General features: G+C 34.8%; 1 protein-coding gene across 6 annotated transcripts in view; it reads right to left on the reverse strand.

The window, feature by feature from the left end:
• Positions 1 to 27,182, reverse strand: part of TENM3 (teneurin transmembrane protein 3) — a 2,406,934-nt gene that overhangs the window by 1,966,928 nt on the left and 412,824 nt on the right. For all 6 annotated transcript variants that reach the window (XM_076010707.1, XM_076010706.1, XM_076010703.1 and 3 more), the window contains exon 3: positions 26,349 to 26,385. The gene's annotated coding sequence lies outside the window, so the exon portion shown is untranslated. The remainder of the gene's footprint in view (positions 1 to 26,348; positions 26,386 to 27,182) is intronic.

Raw genomic sequence — 27,182 nt, forward strand, 5'->3', positions numbered from 1 at the left:
CATCACCCTAATTGGTACTGTTTCTTTTCATAGCTGGTGCTATCTCCTGGCTTCTTGACTCACGTGGATTATGTGAGAAGCAGATGTAACGGGAGGGCTTTCAAATGGTAGAGAAGAGGAGACAGGTAGTAAATCTAAAATACAAAATTAATTAGAAACTAATTCAGGAAGAGACTAGAACTTACTGACTTTATTGCCATCTTCAAAGTAGACTGGGGAGATGGTAAAATTCCCTTTGAGCCAGCAAAGTGAAACAACAGTCAAATATAAATTCCATCTCCGTATAATTATTTTCACTTAAACATAGTCCTCATTTTAAGAGACAGGGATTTGCAGAACACATAAGAAGTATGATAAACTTCCAATTATGTGTTAATGCAGGGAAGATGCGCCCTGTCTAACACAAGGGGAGAAGAAAAGACATCTCATCTCTTTCTTCAGGAATCATTATGTCAACCTTGACTTGCTGGCCCTGTAGCTGAGTTCCATCTTCCATCCGCCCAGGCCCTGTGACCAGCAGATTCTCCATTCACTGCCTAAAGTCCGGAAAGCAAGTCAGCCAGTCACAGAATCCCCAAGATTAAAGACATTTAAAAATAGTTTTGGAATATACACAAAAATGTTCCTTTACCATTATTCAGGATGTATCTTATTTATTATTTTTTTTCCATGACAGCTTTTTTAAAAAGAGCTTATTACTTTGATTTGTGAGAGATAGAAACCTGTTAGCTTTTATTCCTTTGAGTTAAAAAAGACTAGTAAGAGTTGGAGTGGAACTCATTCTTTGTCTCCAAAATCACAAATGTTGTATCATGTGAAATTATAGATGTGAAAAGATTCATGGTGAGGGTGGCCCGTTAAAAACCTGAAGTCCAAGACAAAACAATCCACTATGTTAATGCACCTACAGAAAAATATGATTTTTAAAAATATATATATTATTTACATTGGCAGAGATATTCTTTAAAAGTTCAGGATCAGAAAACATTCATGGCCCTTATTTTGGTTTCTTCCAAACCTGGGGCTGTGTCTTTTCAGCTTGTCGTCTCAGAAGTGAGCCTCTACTAAACTTCCAAATGTCCTTTGGGAACTTAGTGAAGACTTACCTCCCTTGTGGAGCCCTCTCTGATTTATTTCCCTTTAAGAAAATCATCCCATTGATTTCAATGTTTCAGCAATTGTATATCATGGCCTTTCCTATGGTATTACACACTGACAAACACTTCATTCAGATGTGTTTTCTTCTCTTTTTAAATGTAATAATAAAATAAATAGCTGCATATTGTTAATGCACATTATCTTAGGCATATAGGTCTAGTCTCCAAAATCAGATTTGTAGTTGGGATAGCATTTTTTTAATCACCCAATGAGGTTGTGTGTATTTTTCTCTCTGTCTGGGGATCCTTTTCCCTCCTTGCCTCAGAATATTCCTATTTGCTTTTAAGAGCTAGCTCAAATGTGGCATCTTTGTGAAGGCTCTCTGGTTTCTACACCTAGAGCATCATCGCTTCCCTGGCACAATCCCAGTCCTTTATCTCTACAAGACAACGCTCTGCATTTTGCATCTTTCTGATCTGTTCTCCTGTCCACCTGTGAGCAGCCATTGAGTTCCTCCAAGGCAAGATCATTTATTCATCTTTGAATCCTCAGTCGCTAGCATCATGTTTACAACAGAGGCAAACATTACTACTGGATAAAAGTATTATTATTATGGAACAATGTTGACCACATTGCAGACTTCCGTGTAATATTTAATTGTTATTTTTAAAGACAGTGATAAATCAAAAGCATCACTAATCTTGTTGGCCCTTCTTCAGTAAAAACGGTAACTGATTTCAGTTAATTTCAAAAAACATGTTGTCAAGATGAGCACAGAAAGAATATGAAAGGAAGGAACGGAAAAGCCATACTTCATCTAGAATTGAAGTTACTATTAACACAGATTCCGTAATTAGTGACAGCTTTTGAAATGCCTGTACTTTAAAATGCTCTAAACAGGGTCATGAAAATTTTCACCTAGTATACCTTTGGTCTGTAAGAATGTACTATTCTCCCTGTATGGAAGATAATGCATAATTAACACCTCAAAAAGCAATATGCATGATAAGAGTTAGGTTAATACAGAATTTATCCCCTGGACATAGAGAACACAGAAATGTGAATTGTGGTAATCAATCACCTGTATTTTATCTTTGAGAATGAATGCTATAAGACAGTAATATTTTTTTAAAAGACAAAACAATGGATTTTAACTTTTTGGGAAATTTACACATTCAACTAGGTTACTATGACATAAAAAATACTTAGATCTAGAAGTATGATAGAAAATAAATTCTTTAGTTGGCTTAGGATATTGTGATATTTCTACATACAATCCAATAATTACTACAGCTCTCATTTGAGGAAAACTTTTGAGCGGTGGTTCCCAAAATGTGTTTCTCAGACAAGCAACAACATCATTACCCGGGAAATTGCTTGAATTGAAGTTGCATGTTCTGGGCCCTCTCCAAGACCCACCGAATCAGAAACTCTGGGATTGGTGGGCAACAGCTGTGTTTTAACAAGCCATCCAGGTGATTCTAAGGCCCATTAACGTTTAAGAACTATTGTAATATTATTGAAGTCTGAAAATTTGTAAGCAAATACTCTAATTAGAAATTCTGATAAGATTTAGAAAAAGAGGAATGCTTTAGTCTTGTGTGTAAATGTTTTATCACAGGATATTCTTTATTTTATTTTTTATTTTTATTTCAGCATATTATGGGTGTACAAATGTTAAGGTTACATATATTGCCCATTCCCTCCCTCCCCCCCTTGAGTCAGAGCTTCAAGAGTGACCATCCCCCAAATGTTGCACCTCTCACTCACTGTGTTTGTATGTACCATCCCCTCCTCACCCCTCCCACCTGCCCAACACCTGAAAAATGTTCTTCCTATATGTCCACTTAGGTGTTGATCTATTAATACCAGTTTGCTGATGAGTACATGTGGTGCTGGTTTTTCCATTCTTGAGATACTTCATTTAGTAGAATGGGTTCCAGCTCTATCCAGGAAAATACAAGAGGTGCTATATCACCATTGTTTCTTAAAGCTGAAAAGTACTCCATGGTATACATATACCACATTTTATTAATCCACTCATGAATTGATGGGCACTTGGGTTGTTTCTACAACTTTGCAATTGTGAATTGTGCTGCTATAAACATTCGAGTGCAGGTGTCTTTTTCATAAAGTGACTTTTTTTTTTTTTTTTTTTTTTTTTTTGAGACAGAGTCTCGCTTTGTTGTCCAGGCTACAGTGAGTGCCGTGGCGTCAGCCTAGCTCACAGCAACCTCAAACTCCTGGGCTCGAGTGATCCTCCTGCCTCAGCCTCCCGAGTAGCTGGGACTACAGGCATGCGCCACCATGCCCGGCTAATTTTTTATATATATATATCAGTTGGCCAATTAAGTTCTTTCTATTTATAGTAGAGACGGGGTCTCGCTCTTGCTCAGGCTGGTTTTGAACTCCTGACTTTGAGCAATCCGCCCGCCTCGGCCTCCCAAGAGCTAGGATTACAGGCGTGAGCCACCGCGCTCGGCCATAAAGTGACTTTTGATCTTTTGGGTAGATGCCCAGTAGTGGAATTGCTGGATCAAATGGTAGATCCATTTGTATCGCTTTAAGGTATCTCCATATTGCTTTCCACAGAGGTTGAGCTAATTTGCAGTCCCACCAGCAGTGTAGGAGTGTTCCTCTCTCTCTGCACCCATACCAGCATTTGTTGTTTGGGGACTTTTAGATAAAGGCCATTCTCACTGGAGTTAAGTGATATTTCATTGTGGTTCTGATTTGCATTTCTCTGATGATTAGAGATGTTGAGCATTTTTTTTTTCATATGTTTGTTGGCCATTATTCTGTCTTCTTTTGGAAAGTTTTTGTTCATGTCCTTTGCCCATTTTTTGATAGGATTGTTTGATTTTCTCTTGCTGATTTTCCTGAGTTCTAAATAGATTCCAGTTATCAGCCCTTTATCGGATGTGTAGCTTGCGAAAACTTTCTCCCATTCTGTGGGTTGTCTGTTTGCTCTCTTGACAGCTTCTTTGGCTGTGCAGAAGCTTCTTTATTTGATCAAGTCCCATTTATTTATTTTTGTTGCTGCTGTGATTGCCTTTGGGGTCTTCTTCATAAATTGTTTGCCTAGGCCAATGTCTAGAAGAGTATTTCCAACAATTTCCTCTATAATTCTAATAGTTTCACACCTAATGTTCAAGTCTGTTACCCAGTGTGAGTTGATTTTTGTGAGAGGTGAAAGGTGTGGGTCCTGTTTCAGTCTTCTACATGTGGCTATCCAATTTTCCCAGCACCATTTATTGAATAAGGATTCTTTTCCCCAGTGTTTTTGTCTGCTTTGTCGAAGATTAGTTGGCTATATGAGGATGATTTTATATCTGGGTTCTCTGTTCTGTTCCACTGGTCAATGTTTCTGTTCTTGTGCCAGTGAAATGCTGTTTTAATGACTATAGCCTTGTAGTATAGCTTGAAAGCTGGTAAATTGATGCCTCCAATTTTTTTTTTTTATTGCCTAGGATTGGTTTTGCTATATGGGGCCTTCTCTGATTCCATATGAAGCGTAAAACTATTTTTTCTATATCTGTGAAAAATAATGATGGTATTTTAATAGGGATTGCATTGACTCTGAAGGTCACTTTGGGTAGTATAGACATTTTAACAATGTTGATTCTGCCGACTCATGAGCATGGTGTATTCTTTCATCTGTTTACATCTTCTGCTATTTCTTTCTTCCGTGTTTCATAGTTCTCCCTGTAGAGGTCTTTTACCTCCTTAGTTAAATATATTCCTAGGTACTTTATTTTCTTTGTTGCTATTTAGAAGGCAATTGAGTCTTTGATTTAGTTCTCACTTGTACTGTTATTGGTGTATATGAATGCTTCTGATTTCTGTGTATTGATCTTGTATCCTGAGACTTTACCAAATTCATTTATCAGATCAAGGAGTCTCATGGTTGAATCATTGGGGTTTTCTAGGTATAATATCATGTCATCAGCAAAGAGTGAGAGTTTGATCTCTTCTGTTCCCAACTGGACTCCCTTAATTCTGATCTCTTGTCTGATTGCTGTAGGGAGGACTTCCAGCACTCTGTTGAATAGAAGTGGAGATAGTGGGCAACCTTGTCTTGTTCCAATTCTAAGTGGGAACGCTTCAATTTTTCCCCAGTCAGTATGATATTGGCTGTGGGTGTGTCATATATGGCTTGTATCATTTTTAGGTAAGCCCCGTCTATGCCTATTTTGCTGAGCGTTCTTATCTATAAAAGGGTGTTGAATTTTGTTGAATGCTTTTTCTGTGTCTATTGAGAGGATCACATGGTCTTTGTTTTTGCTTCTGTTTATATGGTGAATTACATTTATAGATTTGGGTATGTTGAAACATCCCTGCATCCCTGGGATGAAGCCCACTTGGTTGTGATGAATTATTTTCTTAGCAAGCACCTGGATTCAATTGGCTAGGATTTTGTTGAGAATTTTTGCATCTATATTCATAAGGAATAATGGTCTGTAGTTTTCCTTTTTTATTGCATCCTTTCACAGGATATTCTTATTTAACTCTTCTTTTTTTCCTCTTTCACAGCACTTATTGCTTCATTTCCACATGTGTTCATGAAGTCTTCAAAGACAGGGATTATTTTGTCCTCATTTCTGTAGAGTTGGAATCAGAATCACATGGTTGTCATTCTAATTAGAAATAGCCTTGTTGAAATTTATTTTGATTTGTAGGATTGTGTGCCTTCGATTCAAATGATTCTTCACCAGATGGCCAGATATTTTTAAGCTAAGACTTCTGTCCTAATTCTTTCCCAGCTCTGTGCCCTGAGAAGGAGGGAACCATATGCAGACCTAGAACACTAATGTCACCTCCAAAGCATTAAATGAAATGAAACAGAGATGGAAAACACAATCCCAGTCATGCCACACTGTGCCCTATTTCTCAAACATTCTTTATTTTTTTAAATTTATTTCTATTTATTAATTTATTTGCCCAAAATTTATTTGCCCAGAATTTCTAATTAGTGTATTTGTCCATAAATAAATATATAATAAATAATAAATGCTCTGTAGTATTTATAATATTCCTCATATTTTTTGAAAAAAATGACAGGCTTTCTTTTTTTGCTTTTGGATTCTTTATTTCATTGACTCTTCACCACACACACAAAAATGTTATTATTATTGTTACATTACATCTAAGGAAACTGAGTCACATAGTGAAATGAGTAGCAGAGTTGGAATTTGAATTAACATACCATTGATAATAGACTTGTGCTCCTAAATAATTGCTTTAAAAAGTGGAACACCGAGTCTCTAGGTGGTATTTGATATGGCTAGAGTCCATTAGGTACCTTGGAATCTCATTTGGAGGAGACGGCATTCCTTGAGAGCTCCATATAAAATATAGACAAACAAATTATTCTGACCTTTAATTTAACCTTTTTATTTTATAGAAAATAAAACCAAAGTTAATAGGTTAAATTATTTTTAAGTTAAAAGCAGAAGCAAGATTTATTGCAAGCAATATATGCAAGTGTGTATGTGTGTGTGTAAAAATATATAATTAGGTAGGGCAAAGAGAACAAATACATCCACAAGCTACAGGAATTTTCTCTACATTTTTGTTTTTGGGCATTGTTTATAGTGTACTATTTTGAATCTTATAAATATCTTTCCTGATGAAAATGCAAATAAACAAATAAATGGAAATACACTATTCTATCATCTCTTTTGTATAATAATCAGACAGTATAATAAAATTTTGACTTTATAATTTTTTTGCTCATAAATACAAATAATAGGAGCCTTTTTTAAAAATAGAAAAGTCCCAAGTAAGCTGTAAATTTAGAACAAAGAAGTAAAAAAATATATTAAATTAAAAAATCAAAATACAAAGTGAATAGGCAATTTTAATAGCATGATTAATTTGTTAGACTTATTTTGAATTTATACCATTAATCTTTTTGTTCTATTCATTTAGGACTCTTAGCTGAAGCATTGTTCAGCCTGTTTTGGTTCATGACATCCTAATAAGTCCTTTCATTTCTGAGTTTTTCCCTTCCTTTCTTTCTTCCTGAGATGTTTATAATACTTCCTTTACCTTTGATTACTAAATTTTGCTTCTGTTGAGTTACCTGACAAGTTACTGACTCATAGTCCAACCACTTTACACAGAATCTGTCAGGGCATAAATAATCTTAGAAAATCTGTTAGTGGGGCCTCATTTTATAGATAATGAAACAAAGGCCAGGATATTAGCTAGAATTAGCAGAATAAAAATCCATTTTAATCCAGGATTTTTCTCACATACAACAAAATGAATTCCTATAATTGAAACACATAAAGTCATACAAACAATAAAGTTTTCTTTATGTGAAGGCAGTTTTTAGCATACAGATAAAAAAATCTAGACTTTAATTTCAGACAACCTTGGTTAGAATCCCCTTTCTATAACTTACTTGTAGCTTTTAGAATGTTATAGAACTTCACTAAGCCTCTTTTTTTTTTTTTTTTCATCTAGGTGAGGACAATGATAGTTCTTATCTCACAGCTTCTATGAGAATTGAATGAAGTGATGTTCAAAACAGGAGTCTCACACTGAAAAGCACTAAACTAATATTCTATAGCAGAAGTACATGTTTGATTTTGTGTTCACCTAAAGAGAGTATAGGTAACATGGATGGTCTTACACTAGAACTGGCTAAGGAGAGTGTTGTTCCATTAGTCAAGATCATGATAATGCAAGAAAAAATGAAATTTAAAATCTAGGCATGTCAGGCTAACTTAACAAGCATGATGTGAAGCAGAGATGGCATCTGGGTTTTTTGTGAGACAAGGTCTTGCTTCCTAGCCCAGCCTCCAGGTTGGAGTGCCATGGCATGCTCATAGCTCACTGTAGCCTTGAACTCTTGGCGTCAAGTGATCCTCTCGCCTTGGCCTCACAAAGTTCTGGGATTATAGGCATGATCCATCACACTGCTGGTGTCTTACTTCAGTGCCAATTCAAACCTATTGATGGTGGATGACCAGGGCAATATGTTGTAAAAGATTCTCAGGCTGAGCCCTATGCACATCACGAGAGGGGGCCTTGGATATATCTCAATATTTCCATGCAAGTGAAAACCTAGGCACACTGAGATTTGTTTGTGTCCTAGACAACTTCCAGTAGGAGAAAGCTCAAAAGGTATTGATCATTATGATTTTCTTCATAAATACACAAAAGGTCCCCTGATTTTATCAATATGATTATCAGTTTGAAACTGAATTTACTATATATAGTAAATCAAATTTTTTGCTGTTAAAATCATTACCAATATTTAAAAGTCAAAGTCTCAATCTGAATTACCTGAAGAATGATTAATGTAACATCATTTCCTATATTCCTTTTCAGATGACATAAGTTTTATTTTCCCCCCAAAAGTTGTTTTTCAATGTTCCTTGGTTGGATCAAGTGATAGGTAGTTAAGTAGACTTTTACATAGGGCAAATTTCTGATATAAGTGTTTTAACTAATTTTCTGATAAGCTATCAGGAAGTCTGGAACCTATAAATATATTAGTGAAGAAGAAATAGTTGAAAAAGATAAAAATGCACTAAAGAAATAATTGATATCTATGTAAGACAACTAACTGATACCTATGTAAAACTCCCTAAATGAAAGAGGTTACTTTTGGGGGGTGTTGAGCCTTGATGCAAAAATAGGTTGCTATATATACATGCTGATTTAATACAATCACTTAAAATTAGGTGATCCTTGAAAGCAAAATGAAATATAAAAATTTTACTCCAAATTTCTAACATAACCTGACATATATTTAGTAAAAACAAAGGTGAATTTTTGATGAACAAGTAAGTTTATTATAAAATACTTAAGTAGAAATTTAGAAACTTATACATATATTTGAATTCCCTAACAATATGAGAATGTTTTTAAAAATATTTTTAAGAGCAAGGGAAAAAACCCTCTATTTTAGTAGATAATTTTTAGGACAATTTGGATTCATTAAAAAAATGTGACTAAGAATGAAAAACTCTTTGCCAAGGACACATTTCTAAAATGTAGGTTTGAAGATGTTATTCACAGTAGAATCCTGATGCTTTAAATAAATCCCTGGGCTTATGTTTCAAATCATTCTAAGTTTCAGATTCTTAGCAAATACTTTCAAGTGACTTATTTACAATCCAGTGATACCAATAAATTCCTAAAAAGTTTATGCTCAGAGTGATCTGTGCACACTGATCTCTCATTATTTATCTTAATTGGCTTTATCTCCTGGTGGTACTGTCATAGATCTGTTACCATAGTGATGCATTCAAGGTGCCAGCAGGAGGACAAGCGGGTTTAATCTTTTTGCATTACTTTGGTAACATATCAGTGTTATTAGGAAAGAATTAAATTAATTATGCTGGCCAAATAACACATGACATTCTTGTATCTAAGGGGAAAAGTTAATCTCATATTTTTGCTTACAAGCTCACAGTAGTTTGTAGTGTTTGACATGCTTGTTGTTTTTTTTTTTTTCTATAAGAAAATTCCAAAGACAGATAATCTTTTCTAAAACTGGAATTCTACCAAAGCTCAAATCAATATTCTCTAAATTAATAATTATTCATAGCTTCTGTGATTCAGACTTTGTTACAAAGCACATTCAGTGTTGGGCCTCAAAGATGGCTTTGCACAAAGAGTGAGGGCTAGGGGCTGATGGCAGCAGGCATTCTGATCCTCCCAGGCTCAGCAAGATTCTCATGGTACAAATAAGAACCCAAAGGCTGTCAAGATGACCATATGTGAATTCCCTAAGGGCAGGAAATTATGACTTAACAATATATCTGGCTCATAGAATGGGTTCAATGCATGCTTATTGAAATCAATGGAGAGAAGAATGAGCAAATGAACCTGTCCAGTCCGAGGGTTGGGTGAGGAAGGCCACAGCCAAGTATGACAGTCTTTGTTATTGAGGATGTTAGAAACCTGTCCAGATCACTAACCCTGACCGTGGCATCCTACCTTCCTGACATACACAAAGAAATTATTCAAGTGATAGTTCAGGGCATGGTTTAGAGACAATTTGGTTATGATGTATATAAACAAAAATCTCTACTTAGCATTCTTTCCATTGAAGATTTTTGTAAATAGCAATAAATAACAAACAAGTAATGATTATTTAAAAAGTTACAGGGAAATCTTTTTTTTTTTAATCTACAAATTATTGGAGTAGAGCTCACTTTTAGCCCCTGAAAACAAATTTAATATACTCCAAATATGCCATTTTCCTGGAATGATTATTTGGTCACTCCTTCTCCACTTGTTTTGATTTTCCCAGCTAGTCAGTCACGCATGATGATGTTTCCCTACTACAATATTGACCACTGCTATCTAGTGTGTAAAGAAATAAATCCTACCAGTGACAGGCTGCAACTGTGTCTCCTTAAATCACTGTGATGGGATCACTGCATTTGGCAACAATCAAATAAATACTCAGTCGCTTTTATTGTTTGCTAGAGCTAAGTAATATCTTTAAATGAGTGCATACTGTAGTTAAGGTATTAAATGATGGGCTATAAAACATGCTTTGCCTGTCATTTATTCCTACTATATTTCGTGTTTCCTAGGGTTACTTGTTTGATGCATGGGATAGTTTGATGGGTACTATTGATTATTTTGGTTCTAGCCGTAAAGTCATGAGATTGATAGAGTTAAAGTCTGAAAATTATAGTTTTGAGCTACATTTAAACTTCAAGCAGGAGGACACTCGAAGAAACATGGGAGCAATAATATAGGTCTCTTTCTTCTGAGTGTGTGTTGAAGGGACCATATCAGAAGTTGTGACAACACAGAGCCTGAGATGGAACTATTGAGGTTTTTGTCTTACGGAACATGACAGCAGAGGAACCTGGTGAAGCACTTTCCTGATGCAGTTTTTGAACAGTCCTTTAGGAGACTCTCGGAGTGTTTTTATTTTTACCTAGTCATAAGTTACTTTTTTAGAAAAGTCAAAAACAAGTGATGAAAAAAGCCAGCTGCCCTTGGCTCAATTTGTGAGAAACAAAACGCACTGGGAAGTGAGGGTTCAGGGTCTACAAAGGAGTATATGTTATACGTGCACAGATCCTTTCTCTCGACTGCAGGAGATCTCAGTTCTCTTAGGGAACCCTGTAGGCTCCCCTGGGAATTGCTTACTCTCAATAAACATGGGAGCAGTTCCTAATCTGGAGCAGCTTTAACTGTGCTGATCATTTAAGTTTAGGAACAGTCATTATCTACAATGTAGGAATGACCCCAGAAATTTTCAGTGGCTTGACCTTTTCTTCCCTTTTACGGCGAGGCTCTGCCATGGTGTTCTGTCTCACTTGGGCAGTTATCCTAAGGAATGTAACTTGAGCCATAAAGCAATGGAGAAATCCTGTTTCCTGACCTGGACACTAGCCTAGAATAGACAGTTTGCCTTTATTGGCTATCAATTTGTTTGGTTTCCTAGGTCATAGGCTTAAGAGCTACACCTGGGCCCCCAGCCATGGTTTGCCTTCTTACAGACTCTCATACTACCTATTATTGACACTATGACTCCAGGTTCTATATGAAGAGATATAATTAGTTACCAATTCTTGAGTATCCCTACTCTGATTTCTCTAACTTCTGAATACAGTTCTAATTTTTAAATTATGCTCCTTGCTAGGCACGTAGAAAGAAACAACAGTTTGTGTGTTTACTATTTGAATGGAATATATATATATATATATATATATATATATATATATAAACTGTTCAGAAATATGACATTTAAGCACATGCTTTAAATCATTAGTGTATCAACAGTGATGCATTTTAATTATATGTACAAACTAGGAATACTCCAGAAGCTATGATTTAGAAGACAAAGTGCAGTACCAACCATACAAAGGACTGAGAGTCTAAGTTGCACCAAAATGTAAGATAATTTTGATAAGCATCTTTTGTACGGAGAAATAATTTAAAAAATTAGGAACCTAAGCTGCTGAAGTATAAAACTAGGAATAAGTTCAAATACTGCATTGTACTAAGGCCTTGCCTAGGTAAAGTAAATCCCTTAATACATTAGTAGGTTGCTCTACAATGTATTCACATAAATAGACTGAGGGTGTCCTATAAGATCCACTGGCTCTTGCAGAGACTTAAAAATTTCAGACTTCTTCTCACTTTGTATTTGTTTGCTTCTAAATCCCATCTTGTTGGAGCTCTTGCTTGAAATCACAAAATTGGCTAGAAGTTGGTATAGTCTCCCTTTGTTCACCAAGCTAATAGGAATGTCTAGAGGAGAAAGTGTCTGCTTGTCAAGAATGCTGCAGAAAGAAATATCTTTTGGGTATCCCAAGCAAGAAATAAAGATGGGTGTTCTAATGGCAATGCCTTCATCATTATTAATATAAATGATGGTTTTGTGCTATGGTATAATGTAAGCTAAGCCATCAAAGCGAGGTGTCAACAGAACTCTGACGCACAAGATGATCCTTGGAGTACAGTCAGAATGGTAGAACTTAATTTATGTTTATTTTTCAGCCTCATCTTTTTTTTTTACTTTCTATTTTTATGAATATTTTATGAGAAATGCAATATATTACTATAAAATACATGCAAAAGATTTGTAATCTATATCAGGTGTGTATTCTTAAAGTATTTTTATTAATAAAGTTCCAAGAAAGCTTGGTGACTACAATTGGTATACAAACAGATACTATGATTTATATACACAATGTTAACCAAACCTTTGGATAGGCTGAGAAATCTAACACCACGTACAACAATGATCGTGCACACATTGTTTGCAAATAAGTCATTAGAATGATGACTTATATATGAACTCCTGTGATTAGCCAATGTGTAATTCCTACTAACAATCTCTGACTCCTGCTCCCTTTGTTATCTCGGATGAGATTAACCTGCCATTATCCAACTGGTGGATCTATAACCTCCATCTCCTAGGGCTAACTCATACATCATTTCAAAAAGGCTAGCCAGAAAATTGTAGACTGCTTTCTAGTGAGCCACATAATGATTATATCTCACATTTTTTTACAGCACCTTGCTGTTTACAAAGCATTTTCATATCCATTATCTCATATAATATATTGCCCACAAGCCTCTGGGTTCCTGGGATTTCTAGGATCCACATCTCTCAGCAGTGTCTTTCAAGCACTATACTCTTCTCTTATGTTGTTGGGTTTTCTTACATCTTGCTTTTCTCTGTCAATTTTACATTCCTAAAGGGTTACAGCTGCCCTCTCTAATCTTAAAAATTTATCTGCCCTCCACTTTGCACTGTGCCCTGCAAGCAGTAGACAGTCAATCTACACTTGTTGATGGTTTGCTTCATCACTCTTCAATCTGGCTCCCTTCCTGTTAGGCAAGCTGCTCTCTGCCTGGTGCAGAACTTTTTTTACTATAATCAAATGGCCCTTGAGATCCCACAAAGATTTCTGTGATTATTTCTTCATCATTCCCCAATGACCTACTTATAATTTCCATTTTCTGAAACAAGAAGTTACTCTTTTTCTCAATATTTGTATTTACTATATACATTTTGTTCACACCCCCATATCCAGGTTTTCTAAAAATGTTAATCTACACTGCTGAAGTATAGTTCATTTAAGAAGTTATTAGAGAATGCCTAAGCCCATGGTTTATGTTGGTAGTGAATTCTATTTGGCAATAGTAACTTATTCATTCAACCAATATTTATTGTGTGTTTGACAAGAACAAGCCAGCTAGTTGGTACAGAGCTTAGACAGCTGAGAGTTATATTGTAGGAAAAGTCTATTCCCAAATAACTATAATACCAAGTAGAATGAAGTGACATTCATAAAAGACACTTTGAATACATTTTCAAGTTCAAAGGAAGAAAAAGTACATTCAACTAATGTTGACAAGCTTAATAACAATAAAAATGGTTTATGAAGTTCCTGTCTACATACCATGTTTGTTAAAAAATAAATTTAGTAAAATAAAACATATTTAATCCTTGTGGTTTACGAGCACATAATGTTTTAATAACATTAAGAGCATAAAGAGGAATGAATATTGCATACAAATACAAATTAAATGTTAAAAATAATAGCAGAGAAGAGACGTGAAAGTGATGAAAATTTAATATTTCTTGAGCCGCCCCTCATTACTTACAAGTGATTTAGAGATGTGATTTCAGCAGACATCCCAGTGCAGTTGAGAGTCATGAAAAAATGGGTAGTATGGGAATTCCATTGCATTGAAGCAGCCCTGGCATTTTGTTCAAGGAGATGTTAGGACTTTGGTTCCCTTTAGCAAGATGTGGCTTCAACATCCATAATTCAACCTAGCTGTTCATTCAATTATAGTGATTCTGCTGAGAGGTGTGGCAAACACATTCTCCACAGGAAAACATAATGACAATAGAGAGAATGTTCTAAAAAAAATTGCTTGCCGGCTTTCAACACTCTGTCTCAAAGACTGACTTCAGGGATACAAGTTGTTTTCATTTAACTGCCCCCCCCCCTCACACACACACTTTTTAAAAGCCACTTGCTCAAAATCTAGAAGGCTGACATAATTAGCACACTCTGCTATGTATTTTGGCTATTTAATTTAAGGTAGTTAACCAGAATTTATACGTATTTAACATTTTATGATGGAATAGAAATGCCTATTATAGCTTCCAACCACAAGTGAGCCTTTTGACAAATGAGTTTTAGAAAGTGTTGCACAGACTCTTGCCTTTTGCAAATGTGTGGAGAAAAAAAATCATAAGTACACGGGAATTGAAATGCTCTGGTATATAATATTTATGCCTTTAGGGTACAGAAAAATTGGCCAAAAGCCAGTTCCTAAATAAATATTCATTGTTTCTACCCTAAGGGCACTTCCATCATATTTTACTAATAAGGATGTTGTTTAGAGGTGGTATTATAAAGGTCGGAGACTAACGAAATAGCACTTTTATCTTTGGATTCTCCTGAAGAAGAGAGAAAGAAATTAAGAATGTGCACTTTGTTGCCCAAATGAATTGAAAGAGTCCCCAACGTGTCAAAACACATAAATATATGGTAATTAGTCTTGAATTCTAAGAATGTTGAGACGACTCTGGATTTTCTGGGGCTAAATCTAATTATAAAGGCCAATATCCCCTTGAATGTATATTTACATCTGTGTAAATGACTGTTTAAAATGCTATTATAACATTAAATTCCTAATAGCTGTCTTGAAATTTTGTATTAAAAAAAAAAAAGAAGAAACCATTTTAAACTGTCATTCTTTAAAAGCTTCTGAACTATTTACATACAAACTTCATTTTTGTTCTATCCCATTTTCTGAACAAAATTGTCCTCATTCACTTAGGCCATCATTTAGCAGTTAAACCTCTGTAGTCCCTGCTTCCACGGTGTCTGTGTTATGAGAGGAGCAACAATTGCATTCTCACGAAAATAGAGCATTTTGAGAATATATATGGTATTATACAATCTGCCTTGCTGTTCTTCAATACCAATCAAATCAGTGTCAATCTGCAGCTGAGATCCCAATGGCTTTTGAAGAGGAACAAACGTTTCTGAGTTTTGAAGGTTGACATCATAGTGGGCAACCACACTCTTCTATAACATTTTCTTTTGTACCGCCATCAAAGACAATATGCTGAATTGACTCAGTGACTGGACCACAGATATGAATCTATCTGACATTTCCTACATTCTCAAATAATACACAGAGGTAAGACCTGAATAAATTTCAAGGAGCTATAGAAGTTTTCCCTTTGGACAAAGAGAATAATATATTATGTCAGGATTTCAATAAGTGTGTTGTATAATATGTGTTAAATTTTCTTGATTTATACCTACAAATAATTTTCTGTTTTGAAGAATTACTCAATAAGTTAGTTGTATTAATTATAATTATTACAATCAGCTCTTTTTTTGTTTTTCAAAATATCTTTTCCATGTCTGTGCAATTTTTACTTAGGGTAACACTGAGAATTAGATAATTTAGGTATGGAGTTTAGGAGTTCTCAGATTCTGAATAAAGTTGTTTATACATAAAGAATACCCATATTCAAGTGTCACTCAGGTAACTGGGACTCAGTACTGGGACTAAAATCCAGTCTCCTCACTTCTGGGCAAAATGGTTTGTTGTGATTGTTTTATTTGTTTATAATATTTTGTTCTTACACAGAATTAAGAGTTTTATTCAAAAATATTGTCACAGGGCATCTGAATAACACAACATTGTTTAACAGCTTATAGTTTTAATATACTAAATATAAATTCAAAACGAACGACATTAATTCAGCCAAAAGTTCAATGTTATGATAACACTAGAATCATACTAGTCTTGCTACATGAATTAAAGCTATTCCCCATCCCCACCATGATTATCATCTAATGGAGGAATATAGGAGACATTTCCAAATATCAGAAAATATAATTAAATGAAAAACTAGCAATCCATACATTATCTGAAATAGGGGTTCAGAAGTGAGAGATATAATTAGAGACTATGCACAGCAAGATTCATAGAAAACAGGCTGAAATGAGCCATGTTTTAGCACCAATGAGTATAGAACGCTTTCTGGAGGAAAGACTTCTGCAATGCAGTAGTGGTTAAAAGTTTGGAAAGACAGACTAAGGGGAAGGGACACTGAATACCAACACAAGACCTCTGAACATGAAAATAATGAAAAATCATTGAGCAGCTGAAAAAAAAAAAAAACTTTGGAAAATTTATTTTAGCTACAGCAAAAAAGGCAGTTTGGGATATGAAAAATGAAGGCAAAATGGTTAGAAATATATTGCATTATTGAGGCATAAAATGACAACTGAAGTATCATGTGCAACACTTACTAATAAGGAATAATATGCAAACCTTACAGATGTTTCCCTTTTAGTACAACCAGAGGCTAAGAAGGACCTAGAAATTTTCAAGCAGATCTTTCAACAATGTGTATAAGAGCACTTCACATCTTGATAAGGGCTAGTGTCAACTTGCTAAGAAATTGAATCATCTTCCCAATCCCTTTACGACTCACAGTGGAGTGTTTTACCTGTTCATTTGGTGCCTCTGCTCTTTGCAAAGTAACATCTGGATTTCTAGACACTGTAGTTAAGAATTACATTTTATCAAGAAATACAGTCATCCTTTGTTACCTGTAGGTTCTGCAACCACAGGTTCAGCCAACTCCAGACTGAAAATATTCCCCCAAAAACCCAATTAAAAAAACCACAAGAGTAAAAATAATACAAATTCAAAAATACAATATAACCACCATTTATATAGTATTCACATTGTATTAGGCATTATAGGTAATATAAAGATTATTTGAACTATAGGGAAGGATGCACATAGGTTATATGCAAATAATATATCACTTTATGTTAAAGAGTTGAACATCCTTGGATTTGGGTATTGGGTTCGACTCTGGAACTAATTACTGACACATACCAAGGAATGACTGTATTTGTATACCAATGCCCATATTTTTGCAGAAGTTCTTGAGCTACTTTCAAGGAATATAACTATAATGTAACCTTCATACTTAATGGAAAAATGAATACATGGGATAACTAGTGATAGTAAAAAGGCATTGTTCAAAAATATATATTATTCTTATCCTGGATGGTAGGAGAATAACAATATTAAGTATTTCTGAAAATTTAGTAATGAAAGTATCAAATATCACATAAAGTTTTCTCACAAATACCTAATTTTGATTAAAATGCCTTAAATATGATTTGTTTATGTATAAATAGAAAATTAGCCCTTATGAAAGTAAGAAAACTGTCAACATTTATAAATAAAACTGTAAAACCAATACAATTAGAAATAACAGGCTTACAAAAAGCTGTCATTCACAGCAACATGGATGAACCTGGAGGACATTATGTTATGTAAAAACGTCAGCCACAGACTGATAAATATCACATGTTCTCATTCATCTGTGGAAGCTAAAAAAGGCTAATCTTATGAGAGTAGAGAGCATAGCAGGTTACTAGAGGCTGGAAAAGGGCGAGGGGAAGAGGACAGGGAGTGGTTGGTTAATGGATACAAAATTATACCTATTAATATCGAGGATGAATAAGTTCTAGTGTTCGACAGCACTATAGGATGATTATAGTAAATAATAATTTATTGCATTTTTTCAAATAGCTAGAAGAGAGGATTTTGAATGTTACCAACACAAAGAAATGATAAAGTTTGAGATAATGGATATGCTAATTACTCTGATCAATCATTACACATTATATACATAATCAAAATATCACACTGACCCCATATATATGTACAATTACTATCTATGAATTAACATATATACATAAAGTGTTAATCTTTCTTTCTGAAAGATAAATTTTAAAAAGGCTTAATATATTATCACTGTTGATGTTTAGAGGGAACTAAACTGCTACTTGTAATATAACAACATTGCTGAATTTTACAGTGGAGATTTTTATAAATTCCACATTTTTATACTATTATCTGTCATCTAATGACTTAATTCTCCCAACAATTTTCTATATTTTAACTAAGTGTAACATTAGTACAGCTTTCTAGGCTTCCAATGGATTTAACATTAATATCTTATTAAGTGATTTTCTCTCTCTCTCTCTCTCTCTCTTCCCCCCTCCTTATTGTTTCTTATAAACTATCATAGTAAAATTTGAAATTGCATGGTACACAATATTATAAGGTGGTTAATCAGGATCCCATTTATATTCATATACCAACATTTTTAAAGATTAATATAGAATGAAAACTCAGAGACACACATTTATCCATAACAAATCTCATGGAAAACTCATGAAACCCTGAAAACAGGTCTGAGGGTGTCCAATTTCTAGGGAATTAGGTTTAAGAAACACACATAAAACACTGAAAGTCACAAGGAGGAGAAGTATTTTATTATTTTTTTTTAATTTATTTTCTTTCCAGGAGCAATGCTTAATTTTCTTCAGGCTAATCACACACAGAGATGATAGGAGAATATTTTCAAGAAATTGATATGAAAATTTTACATTTTCCTCATCAGAGTTGCTTCCTCTAATCATACATGTTCCTCAGTGAGAGCAGTACTTATAATATTTATAAAACATTCAAGATTTTCATTCTGTGAATCTATTCTTTCTTGGCCATTAGCCAAGATGTAGAAACATTCTGATAATTCTGGTGACAATTTCTGTATCACCTAGGTCATTATTATAGTTACAAATGGAGTATCTGAGTTGTATGGAATTTATAATTCCATTTAACAAAAGGGGGAAAGAAGTCTGAATTTTTGTTTTATTTGTCATTATTTCAATTGCTTCACTTCTTTGAGAATATAAGATGGGCATCTACATGGTTGAAACAATAGCCACAATGGTCAGACTTATATTATAGTGGGGTGGGGGCTGGGGGTGAAAAAAATCTAGTAGAATCATTCGACTCTTAAATAAATGTGAAGGTGCTAGAGGGCATTGTTTACTCCTTAATTCTGCAAATACTTGAATGTGGTTCATAGTTTTGTCTCCAGATACACTTGAGTATGTTGGATTCTCCCATCTCCTTGGCCACTCCCTTTAGGAAACTCTCTGTTCCAGCCATGCTGGTGTAAAGAGATCTCTCTTCTGTCTGATATCTCCTAAGGAGTCAATTGTGGCCTTTGCCCTGCTATTCTTGAGATCACTACAGAGACATAGAGATGGGCAGATAAGAAAAAAGCCAGAGGGTGAATAAAGGCCAAGTTCTGACTTCAAAGGCTGAGAAGCCAATCTTGGGCCCTTACTCTCATGGGACAAAAGAGAAGAAAGGGAACAAATAAGAGAGATACAGCCACTGTGTTCTGAATAGGGAAGAATTGGTATAAAGGATGAGTGAGGCAAGGACAGATGCAAATTGAAGGGTTTTCAGCTAACTTCCCTATACAACATCCAACAGCCATCCGGTAGCGGGGGCTTATACGGCTCATTTCAACATGGCCTGGACTTGAGGCATAAAGAAACTCATGTTGCTAATTGAGAATGGGGGGTTGATGATCTTATGAGTAAACAAAACTTAGAACATATCCTGAGGAAATTGTAGAGCCTGGAGATCCAGTGTCTCACATTTTCAAGAAGCAGGACTTTGAAAGTGACTGATGAACTGCTTGAGGGAATACAGAGCAGAGATGGCACAGCAGAAGAAAGATAGAGTATTTCTTTGATAATAAATCTGCAGCACTAATAATAAAATACTACTTGCAAATACATCTATTAGTTCATCTCTGGGAATGTATTTGAAGGAAATAATAGAGGATGTACATATCTACAGAGGTTCTCATGGTATTTTCACAAATTGGGAAAAATAGAAAGCACGGTAAATGTTCAATTGTGGTACATGTGTAGCATGAACATATTAGAGGGTGGTAAAATAATACTAAACAACTAGCAAGGATGATATTTTGAGATATTTTGTAGAGCAAAATCAAAAGAAGGCAACAAAACTATTTATAGCATAGACTATGAATCCATGTCCCAACTTGAAATAGATGCCACTTCTCACAAATTAGGATAATTCTCAGTTTAAGATAGGAACCATTTATAAAGGTGTAGGTAGGGTGTTCAGAAAATCAAGGAGGTTCCAAAGGAGAATTCTTACCACCCCTAGGATGGCAGTGACAAGAGAAGGAGCAGTCCCTAGAACCCAGAAGAGAGCTGTTTAGGGACGTGTGCCTGCAGAAGAATTGAGGGCTGTGGTCAGGATAAAGACATTTTGAGATGATCTTGGGAGGGGGGAGCCAGGGAAATGAACTGCTGAGCTCACTCTCTTCTCTCCTGATTCTCTCCCAGAACTTCTCAGTCATCAAACTGAAAGAAGCCAGAGGGCCAGGGACTTTGATGCTTCTTGGGACAGAGAGCAAGATGGAAAAGGGTGTATTTAAGAAAGGGAATTGGAATACAGTAGTAGTTGGAAGTATCAGAGATATTCCAAGACTGCCCCCACAGTGGATAACTGAAACTGCAGATAATACCAAACCCTATATATAATAAGTTTTTCTGTATGCATCCATACCTAAGATAAAGTTTAATTTATAAAGTAAGCATAGTAAGAGATTTGCCACAATAATCAACAATAAACTAGAACAATTATAACAATGTTAATAACCCTGGGTTCTGCATCCATGGATTCAACCAACTCCAGATTGAAAATATTTGGAAAAAACAATAAAAAATATTAGAACATTAAATATAATATAAACAAAAATACAATACAACTATTTGTAGAACACTTACATTGTTTTAGGTATTATAAGTGATCTACAGGTGATTTAAAATATATGGGAGGATGTGCATAGGTTACATACAAATATAATGCCATTTTATATTAAGGACTTGAGCACCGCTAGATTTTGGTATTTTAGGGGGGTCCTGGAACCAATCTCCTGTGGATACTGATGTATGATTGCACTGTTATAAGAGTTGTGTGAATGTAGTCTCTCCCGCTCTAAATATCTTGTTCTCATCCTTCTTCTTGTGATGATGTGAGATGATAAAATGCCTACATGATGAGATGAGGAGGTGAGGTGAGTGATGAAGGCATTCTGACATAGTAATAGGCTACCATCAACCTTCTGGCGATACATTGGAAGGAGGAGCATCTGCTTGGGGTGATCCTGGATAACTGAGCCTGGATGATGTCATTAGTTGGGTGTTAGGAGGAACCAGTGTCCATGACTAACAGGCAGGTAGCATATACCTTGTGGATACACTGGACAAAGGTGATTCATGTCCTAGGCAGGATAAAGCATGACAGCATGAGATTTCATCACACTGCTCAGAACAGCATGCAATTTAAAACTTATGAATTGTTGTTGTTTTTTTTTTTCCTAGAATATTCCATTTAATATTTCTGGACCATGGTTAACCTCAGTTAACTGAAAGCAAGGAAAGTGAAACTGCAGATAGGGGGGACTACTATATATGTGCACAGGTGTGGTCATATTTTTAAATATAACTGAGTGCATTAAAAAGTCTAGTGGAACACAATGAAATTCAGTGATAGTTTTCTCAGAAGGATTGGATTATGGAGAATTTTTTTCTTCTTTAAATTCATCATAACCCACTAGGCTGCAGCATTTGATACTGTTTCCACAATGAACATGTCCTTACAGAAAAAGAAGCTTACTCTTGTACATTTTATTTTATGATTCAAGTTTTGTTATCTTTTGGTTTCTTTGTCTGTCTGTCTGTTTGAAACAGGATCTTGCTCTGTTGCCTGGTAAGAGTGCACTGGCGTCACCACAGCTCACAGCAACCTTAAACTCCTGGGCTCAGGCGATCTTTCTGCCTCAGCCTCCCAAGTAGCTGGAACAAACAGGCACACACCACTATGCATGGCTAAGTTTTCTATTTTTTGTAGAGAGGGGGTATCAGTATATTGCCCAGGCTGATCTTGAACTTCTAGGCTCAAGTGATCCTCCTGTCTCAGCCTCCCAAAGTGATAGGATTACAGGCATGAGCCACCATGCCTGGCCATGCTATAGGTTTTTAAAAGTGTGCACAAGAACGAAGTATTCTAGATGTAAAGAGCAGAATTTTCTGGATTTTTCAGTCTTTTAGGAAAAGTCTTATGATAAAAAATAAAATATGCAGAAGTGTTAAAACTTTAGATTTGAGTGCCTCTCATATCGTTGCAATCCTCACAATAGACACGCCTATCCAACTTCTAATCTATAAGCCCAGATAAACTCAGTGCATGAAAGGTCACCTCAAGAATGACCCCACCCTTATTTTCATTTTAACATCACTGTGTATGAATTTATGCAAATTAATATAGGATTAATATTCAAAACAATCAAGAAGCAAATGAAAAACAAAAATGAAATATCCATTGGTCTGACTGGGGAAGAAATTGTTTTATGATAGGTATAATTAGAACATTTTGACTCTAAAAGAGTGAGGTAAACCACAGGAAATTTAGACTCATGTAGATAAGAGGGTGAGGTAAAGAAAGATATTTTCTGGAAGCACTGGAATGTAGTAGTAACTTTTCAGTAAGAATAGAAAATAAATAAACATAAAACTTCAAGATAAAAATCAACAAATATCAAAGATTTCCAAGTCTTTATAATTACAGCACTTGGAATGACATTTAAATATCAATTAAAATGTTTCCAGGGGAATCTACTGTCTTTTTTTCTTAGTCACCAGAATTAGTTAGCTGTGCCCAGCAAAATGTGGCATGTAGGGTCTTCTATTATTTTCTCATGAACTTTATCAATGTCATATATACATTACATTATTCAAGCAGAGAATTCTATTTAAAAGTGAATGTATCATTTATCATTTGTAAACTATTTTCATTTTTGGCTTTTTTGCTGTTAAAAAAAACCAAAATCAAGCTCCCTGTCAACACTGGTTTCTTCTGGCAAGTAGCCTGCCTACAGTCGGGCTTATTGAAGAGCTGAGTCACTTTACCACGTGTAGGACATTTTATTTGGCTTTCTTCTTTCTCTTATTTCCTTACATATGAGTAAACCAATAGAAGAAAAACAGCATATAAATTGCTTTTACATGATAGAATAAGAGCATATTTGGGCTGGATTGGGTGTCAGAAGCTCAATTATTAACCCATGTTCACTCCCTAGACTTTGGCCAAGTCACGTCTTCCTCAGTTTCCTGATCAGAAACACAGAAGTAATGATGCCTCCCAATCTTAACAAAATTGTTTGCCTAAGGGCTATGAAAATCTGTGACAAGGAAAACACAAAAATGTAGATTAAGTTTTGAAGGAAACTAAAAAAAAGGGGGGTGGGGTTGGAGAACAGCACAGAGATTTAAAATAGATGATGTGTTTAGAATTTTCGGAAGAGGATTGGATATCAATTTATGTCTGTTTGAAGTTTTTTTTCTATCTGCAGTGAAAGGGAAGGGAAAGAGAGAAAGAGAATATGAACATGAAGTGTTGCAAGTATGTAGAAGCTTTATAGTAAGTATGGAGAGGAAGCAACCCTACTTTTATAAAAGTTTATAGTACTTCCTGGGAAAGACTTTGGGCCTCAAATTACTCCCCCTGCCACAGAAATCATCATATTCCCTTGCATTTAGGTTAAGCCATTATAACAGCTCATGAAAATGTAAATACTACCTAGGAAGGCTATTGAAACATTTTCAGTTATTTAACTCTCTGATTGCCCAGCAGAGTTTGAAGAGAAATGATTGTAAGAAGGCCATGATTTCCTAGATAAAGTAATACAAGAAGGTAGAACAGGGCCCTAGTTCAAAGCTTCAGTACTTAGTGAAGAAGACTAGATTTCTGGGCAGCAAATGTCCTAAGCAGGGGAACTGAAGGGAGGACAAGAAAGCCAAGAGGTAGTTACGATACATAAAGAGTTACTAAAATGAGAGTTGTGGCTTTTGTGTTCACAAAATTCCGGTAGGTTAATCCCTGGGTATACCACCGGTGGAATGCAACATCTATATCCAGAGGTTAACAATATATACTTTACTTTTAAAATATCAATGTCTTCTCAGGTTAGTACATTCAAGCAATGTTTATGTACACAAAGGAAAAAATAAGTAAAGAAAAAAAAGCCACCACAGAGTTACGATTTTATCAGATGGAACAATAAAGAATTTGTCTGAGGCTATATGCACATGACAAGAGATTTACTCTTAGGGGAAAGCAGGTAACTGACAAATCACTTCTGGCATCTTTATGGCAGTCTTGCAATATAGGTATTATTATAACCAGTTTGAAAATGGACTTAAATGTGTTAAAGAGGTTAAGTAGCTTATCTGAGGCCACACAGCAAGTAAGAGCTAGAATTAAGCCTACAAATGAGTTTTAAGTGACCCCAAAGTCTAAGTTTTTTTTACTCCATTTGTTTAGAGGGAGGTAAAAAGTTTGTAAATGGTTGAAATTTTTACTTTTCTTGATTGCTTTTCTGCAATGCAGTCTAAACACTGGCTATCTTAAGTTGTAGATCATATATTTACATAGTTTAAGATTGAATTTATAAAACCAAACTGTGTTGTAATTCTGTCCCAGTTAACACCTGCTACGATATGGCAATATTTGTAAACTGTGCTTTTAAAAATACTTTGTGGTCACTTATTTAATAGTTTTATGGGCTTCTACCACAAGTAACAGTGCTGTTTTTAAAGTACAAAGTGCCAGTAACATGCATTTCTTTGCTAAGTATATAACATGGCGTGATGGTTAGCATGATGCTAATATACCAGGCTAATATACTAAACATTACTTGATCATGGATATATGACCATGTAAGTAAAGAACTATTAAGTAGAAGAAAGAGTTATAATTTATGAATTTACTAATCTTAACTACATAATTACACATAGAGCTCCTTTTCTATTATAACCAAAAGTAGGATTCAAATGCTCCAAAGGCAACGAGTCTCTCTTGCTACAGAATGCACAAGTATAAAGGTGAAAAAGCAATGGTTCTCAACCAACAAATATAAACAAGTGAGATTTCAAACCTAGAGCAATAATGGAGATTGATATCTGCCATGGAAGCTGTGAAAGGATGTCTTTCGAAGACATCTACCAGGATTTTTTATACAAACAGAGACTCTATGCTAGGTATACAGTAACTAAACAACCCCTTCATATTTTAATTGTCTAAGTGAGTTCTTAGAAAAAGGTAAGTTGAGAAATAAAACCTTGATCTGGTCATTTCTTGATACATAAAGGCAGTATAAAACATATTCTACTTAATTGTTAAGTTTACTTTAAAATCTCATAGAATTTTTGAAAATGTAAATACTAGATTAAGTCAACTTTAAAACATAACTCACGGATGAAACTAATGTATTACTAAAATTGAAAACATAGATATATTCAAATAAAAATATATAGGCTTATTGGTAAGCAATATCTTTAAGACACTTTAAACTTTCAAAATGACTGAGCTATGCTCTGATTCCAATAAACCAAACCAATAACAAATAAAACCAATTTAAAAAAACTGTGTCCATACCCTAAATTACTAATAATTTCCATGAAAATTATCTAAATCCACACAGAACTGAAACAAATATGATCAAATTGAACCGTGTTCTTTGTATCTTACTTCAACAAGTATTTCTTTTTAAAATCACTAGGTTAATTAATTATTCTTACAAAAATAGAAAAATGTCCCACTTTGTCCTTTATACCTAAAGTCAGCACCATGAACGATAATCTGGAGCTTAAGATAATTAATACTATATATCCTTGCCTTGGAACAACATAGCTGTCAGCTATAGGGCTTTAAAATAAATAGGCTCTTCAAAGCTATAAATCAGAAACCATGATAATTTTATATAATATATCTTAAAAGGCACTTACCTTTTAAAAGGAGAACATACTTCTGGCAGCAAATTGCCTGTTAAAATAAAACATATCATTTATGGGTATCCAGTAAATAATACAAAGAACGATGCATTGTTGTACTTAGCACAATTACATTGCAACGTTAAAAAACTTTTGCTGACCTCATTTAGTTTCTTTTTTACCCCAAAAGAAAATCACCTCTTTGGCTGTAATAATTAAATGCTTTTCTGTTCATTGCATGTGCACTGAAACTACAAAAGCTAATGAGTTTCATGTCTGAGAGCAAAAACAGAAATTACAGGGCACATTATCCGGGTCATGGGTGGAGATTCAAGCATATTCCACTCACTGACTATAATGAGAAGCATGTGAATTAATGTCTATACCAGAAATTTTAAAGGTTAGGTGCTATAGAGAATTTTATTTCTACTAAATAAAAATAAAATATCATGGGTAGAAGTTATTAACACCAAATGTACTCTTTTCAAATATTATGTTAGTTATTTGAGTTTCTTATATACTTTTCACTAAACTACATTAAAGTCAGAGATTTTTATTAACAATACCACATAAATATCACTGAGATGAAATAAAGTCATGGTTTCACACAATATGCACCAACGATGGTATCTGAAACAAACTGTCTTGAATCAATACAATATTTAATCCTAATCAGAGCAAAGGAGTGACATACTTGTGAGCTAGAAGGAGAAACAGTAGGAAAAACTCTTTTGAGTGTACTTTCTTTCCCATAGGATCTGTGTTGGTTTTTCTCAGAAGTGAAAACCCAAAATATCAAGTATAATTTCCTTAGGAACTCTTTGCATATGCAAGACTATACAGGTACAT

This window comes from Microcebus murinus, chromosome 15 (genome assembly GCF_040939455.1).
Source record: "Microcebus murinus isolate Inina chromosome 15, M.murinus_Inina_mat1.0, whole genome shotgun sequence".
Lineage (NCBI taxonomy): Eukaryota > Metazoa > Chordata > Mammalia > Primates > Cheirogaleidae > Microcebus > Microcebus murinus.